Here is a 5,712-nt window from a genome sequence, read left to right on the forward strand (position 1 = left end):
TTCTGCCTTTTCTAGACATTTCTAGCCCCCGACTCCGAGCTGACCTCTCCTCTGAATGCTGGAGACACTGACCACCTCCTGCTGCCCATTTGGCCCTTAGCATCCACTGTCCAGGCTGTTCTTCTGTGTCCGTTTTCTATTTCCCCAACTAGAGTGCTGGCTGCCTGGGTCTCACCTCCTTCTCTGCATTCCCGAAAGGCCACACCACAGACGGTGGCTAGAGCCAGGCCTCCGAGAGCACAGACTCCTTGCCTCGAGCCCACATCTCCTTTTCTCTGCGCCCTTCGTCACCTTGCTCAGCTGGCCCGCAGAACCCTCGCTGGGCCAGTCTCTCTGTCCCTATTGCCAGGGACTCTTGTTCTAGAACAATAAGATGGATTCCGTTCCTCTCCTAAGAGCGTGTTGAGTTCCGGAACGGGGGTAACCGTTCTGTCTTGGCAAAGGAGAAGCCGCCCAGTCAGGCGGGCCAAGGGACCATTGATCTGAGTCCAGTGAAAAAGTGGCTTCTCGAGCGCCCTGGATCCAGGCCCACTTCTAGACAACTTCTTCTTTCAACTCTCTTTCATGTGTTTTCACTTCACAAACATGCCAGTTCCCAGCTGCCCCTGAGAGACCACGGTGATGCTGGTGGGTGGTGGTGGGGAGACCACAGCGGTCGTCAGAGGCGCTGGTGGGGTGGGGAGGGGGCGGCGGGAGCTGCCGCCGCATCGGACTTGCCTGCCAGGGACTGAGGTCATCTTGCGGGTCTGCGGATACAGTCCTATGCACTCACTCCACCTGACTCGTGGGATCACACAGTTACACACATATTAAAATAGAGGTGACCCTGTAGGGCAAATTCACACAGCGACATCGACATCTTATCCCTTTCTTCTGCACTTTATACCTCCCTCTCTCTCTCTCTCTCTCTCTCTCTCTCTCTCACACACACACACACACACACACACACACACAAATACTTAACCAATTAAATCTGTTGAGCGCTATTTGCAGATGATGGTGTGGAATTGTGCTGGACTTGTGTCCGGCCTCATTAAATGTCAGCATTAACAATACGGCACTTGGCAATCAAGGCTGTTCTGTGGCTGTTAGTCATTAATCACCATCTGACAGTCCTGAATTGGAAACGAGGAGCCTGTTCACATGTGCTCTGTGTACCTAGTTACCCTCTTGGTAATCAGTCTCGGAAAAGTTTCCTTTGACTCCCTGCCTGTGAGGAGGGCCTCTGTCCTAGCAAGGGGGCAAAGGGTCATTAGGCTCTGCTCTCCTCCTCCTCCTCACAGGGAAAAGAGGTTGAGGTCCTAAGAAAACGGGGGGAGGGGGGAGAAGAGCATATTGTTTTTGGCCTACTCTTTCCCTCTTAGGCCTGTTTTATGTAGCCTTGTTTTTATATTCTGGCCCAATGGCCAGGAAAATTCTTTTTCTCCCTCAAGAAATCCTGAAAGACAGCAGGGAGGTCGGTTCTGCTTCAAAAGCTGGTGTGGTAAGTTTGCAAATGTCTCCTTTCCAAGCTGCTCAGGTGTGGACCTCTGTCTGCTAGATGGGAGTGCTTGGCTCATGTCGGGGATGGCTTCCAGCAACGTGGGTCTGAATGTCCACAGGTCTTCTGGGTCCCTTTGCAGAATTGAGAGCAAGGACTAGTTTCTCCTTGGGGTCCCTTCTTAGCACCTTCTTACAGCCTTATTAATTTATTTGTTTATTCAGGAAATCTCTGTTGAGTGCCTGCTGCATGCTGGGCACAGACTGGACACTGTGGGTACAGCAGTAAACACAGGGCATGGTCCCTCCCTCGTGGTGGTGGCTTTTCGTGGGTGAGATAAGTATCAAATAGAGAGTCGGTACTGAGGCAGGGTCGCTCCTTGAAGGGAAGTCCTCTGGCCCTGCCTTCTGGCTGCCAGGTCCTCCCTGGAGGTAACAACCCTGGAGCTGCCATTCCTGGGAAAATGTTCATGTTCCAGAGCTTTCCTGACCAGACCCCTTGAGAGTCTGACATCCCATGCCTGGTAGCCCTGCTCTCCATCTGCTTAGGTGCAGCCTGTTCCCAAACAGGTTTAGTGAACACTGATGTCTTAAGAGGGGTGTCTTCTCCCTCTACCCCATTCCCAGAACATTTTTGCGATCTTTTTTTTTTTCCAGGACTTTGCTCCTTAACTCCAAGAAATGAATTGGGGTGGGGGGAGTGAGGAATTCCAGCCACCATGGCAAATAGGCAGAGGAAGGTGGTCACTGATGGCCCATACTTCAGTGGGCATCCTCTGCCAGCCTCTAGGGTTTGCCATGATAGCCAAGGTCCTCAGAGTGACCCTCTGCCCTCAGGACCACCTCTCTTGTTCTGGGTATGTGGGGACCAATGAGAGAATGAGAGAAGGGAAGGCTTCTGGAGCAACTGGCCACTGGGCCACTGGTAAAAGGTGTGCATCTTTTTTTTTCTCTCTTTCCTGATTTCTCTTTTGTCCCTCTTGTTCCTTCTTTGAATTTTACCTCCCAGGTCTCTTCTCTCATCAAATTAGTCATTTCAGCTCAAAGATGTTGACAACTGCTTAAGTTCTTTAGCTCTTTTCCAATTAAATGGAGTTCGGCAAGCATTTATTGTCTACCTTGTGCCTGGCCCTGTCCTAGGATGTGAGTGTGTGTAAAGGACCCTTCCTGGCTTTAAGGAACTTATGGTCCAGTGATGGGTGATGAGGGGTCCTGACATACAGAAGGACTATAAGAGAGATAAAATAAGGGGTTCATGGGATTCAGAGCAAGGGGAAACTGCAACCAATTGGGGTAAAAAATGAGACCAGTGAATTTGTCGGCGGGGGATAGGCTTTTTAGGAGGAAGGAACAACAACTGGATGCAAGAGCTGGATGTCTAGGAAAGAGTGAGTCGTCATGTTTGGCTCCTGCGAAGGTTCCGGCAGGGGTGGGTAGAAAGGTGTGGGGGCCATTCCATGGAGGACTCGATTGCTAGGTTAAAGGTTTGGCCTCTATTAGACAGTGGGGAGCCAATAAAGGCCTATGGGTTTCCAAGAGTAAGAAACACATTCTCCTGTATTTCATTAAAATATTATCTTGGAAGAGAGAAAGCCAGGTCTCCCATAAGCTTCACTCTTGGGCAAGAATCTTGTAATTATATGTTAATTTGTGTCATCGTTAGTTCAGTTTCTATCTCCATCAGCAGCTGCCCACATCACAGTTCCAGGAGGTAGAGAACCTCAAAACTTGGCCCCAGGGCATTCCCTGAAACTCCAGGGAAGAGGTCCTGTCAGCCCCAGATCAGTCTCCAGTCTCCCTCTTGCTTGCCGAGATGGTTGGTTGTGCCCCGGACTGTGGAGTGACTGGGTGGTCACCTTCTCCTCCCAGCTCCTTCCCCTTCTGGTTCTTCCAGAGCTTGGGCTGAGTTACTGAGTTTTTGTCCTTTCATGGAGGCACAGCTACAAGGAAAGCATCTCACGACAGGAGCATTCGGCTGATGTTCAGGTGTGGATTTCCCTAGCCTGAGACACTCTTCCTTTTTTATTACCTGGCTGACCCTGCTCAGCCTTCAGGTCTCAGCTTCATGGTCACGATCCCACAGAGGCTCTCTCTGACCTTTGTTCTAAACAAGGGTTCTTTGCTACACCCTCTCTGGATGCACTGTAAAAGACACTCTGCGTTTCCTTCATTGCTACTACCACAATTTATAATCCTACATTGATCTGTTTCATTTTTTTTTTCTTATTATTAGTCTGTAAGCTTCATGAAAGCAGGGGCTGTGTGTCTTTTTGCTCACTATTGTAGGCCCAGATTGGAGCCCAGTACCTGGTAGGTACTAGATGCTCAGTAGATGGTACTGAATGAAGGCACTGATGGTGCTGGGTCCATCTGGGGGCTGGAGCACCTGGCCACTGACTGGGCCATTGATAAAGGGTGGGGTTGGGCATTTACCCAGTGGCTTGGGAGTGGGTAAACTATGGGTTTTTTTTCTTATCTTTTTCAGAAGGAAAGGGAGAGAAGAAAACATGGAGTGAGGAGAGTAGGTTTGGGTTGGTATTCTTGGAAACCCTCTCTCATGGCCTGGCCCCATGGAATCTGCTCCACAAGAGATCATGGGAGATGGCATTGGTTATAGGAACTCTGCTTCTCCTCCAATAGAGTCCCCGGACCTTGCAGCCTGGCTTGAAAAAGAAATATATGGATGTTCCGAAAAGAAACAGCATATTCCTGACCCCAACTACTTGTCATTGGCCTGTTCCTGAAGGATTCTGAGCTTGGAAAGCCCAAAGAGGTTTTGGGCACGCTTCTTTCACCCGAAGCGTGGTTAAGCTGTAATCTGCTGGGGAAAATAGGAATGCAGAAGAGGAAGGGAAGACTAAAGGGTTTCAAGTAGGGCTGATCTGTGGCAAGCAGCGGAGGGGAAAGGTTAGTATTGAGGTGGGTGGGAGAACACCCTTCTTTCCTTCTCTCTCCTCCTTCAAGGTGCTCTCCCCACTGAATGACGTTGAGGGTTGTGAGAGCTGGAGGAGGCAGAGGGGAGGGCAAGGCCCTCAAGACACGAGGGAGGCAGGGAGGCAGGGAGGCAGGGAGACTTTTTATCCTAAGGGTGTTTCTCCTGCAGGGCTGGGACCACCCCCAGGGGCATTTGGAGTTGTAGGGGATGGCTGTGGTTATCTCCATGACTGTGGTTGCTACAAACGAGTAGTGTCTTGAGGCCAAGGATGCTAAATCTTCTGCCCTACACCAGAGGGTCCTGCTCAATAAAGAATTGTCTTGCTCCAAATGGCAATTGCATCCCCTCTGAGAAATCGAATGAGCCGAGTGCGGAAAAGCAAGGACTTTAAGGCTTTATCTCTCTGGGGACTTAGACACCCCATGGTTTCTGTCCCCAGGGCTCTTGAGGTCCATGGAGGAAAAGGGGACAGGCCTACCCTGTCCACTGGAGCATGTGACATGGTGCTCAAGGAGAACCTGGGCGACTGTCCTGTTTGGTGCCCTCTCAGCCCTCCCTCTGTGCCCCTCAAACTTGCCAAGCTCTCAGGGGGCCCCGTTCGCTCACGCCAGACCTCACTCAGCTGTGCTGGTTAACTTTTTCCATATGCCGGGGCTGCTCCTGCACCAGAAAATGAGGGAGGATGGGCGAGAGATGTGCGGCCAGAGTGGTTGTGGGTGGAGGCGAGGGGTGGCCACGGCGATGTCCAAGGGTTGGTGGGAGAGGTTTTTTGGGGGGGGCGTCGCCGTGAGGGGAATGTGTGGTGGTGGGGGGGGGGAGTCAACGGCAACACGTTCTAGCCTGTTGGGAGGACGGCTGTTGGCACCAGGAGAAATCCATCCAGCGGAGCCAACCCTCATTAATCATCCGGGCGGCTGAACTGCCAGGTCCTTTCAAGATCTTTCAGGAAGGGTTTTCACCCAAAATAGAGTTGAAAATGTGCTGGGCCCTACTCAGAATCTCATCAGTCTGGGCATTATGGGAAGTGTCAGGCAGGCTGTGACAGACAAGGCCCACTCTGTTCAAGGGGTCCTGACTCCCACGGCCTGTCATATCAAGCGCCTGATCAAATTTGACAGCTTCATTTGTACCTACAGAATAGATAAAAGGGGCTGTTCATTGAAACAAATGGAGGGGAAGGGGTGGGGGAGGGAAGGGAGGTGAGAAGGAGTGTGTGCGTGCGTGCGTGTGCGTGTGCGTGTGTGTATGCGCGTGCGCGTGCGCGTGCGTGTGTGTGTGTGTGTGTGTGTGTGTGTGTG

General features: G+C 51.4%; 1 long non-coding RNA gene across 2 annotated transcripts; it reads left to right on the forward strand.

The window, feature by feature from the left end:
* The first annotated feature begins 452 nt into the window (after positions 1-452).
* On the forward strand, positions 453-4,733 carry LOC113925767. 2 transcript variants are annotated; one of them, XR_003521050.1, is made up of 5 exons: positions 453-627; positions 1,434-1,483; positions 3,965-4,010; positions 4,120-4,386; positions 4,583-4,733. It is a non-coding gene; the product is annotated as an uncharacterized LOC113925767 (long non-coding RNA). The 2 variants fall into 2 exon arrangements; XR_003521049.1 differs by having other exon boundaries at positions 3,965-4,000.
* Positions 4,734-5,712: the final 979 nt, after the last annotated feature.

Source organism: Zalophus californianus, chromosome 2, assembly GCF_009762305.2.
Source record: "Zalophus californianus isolate mZalCal1 chromosome 2, mZalCal1.pri.v2, whole genome shotgun sequence".
Lineage (NCBI taxonomy): Eukaryota > Metazoa > Chordata > Mammalia > Carnivora > Otariidae > Zalophus > Zalophus californianus.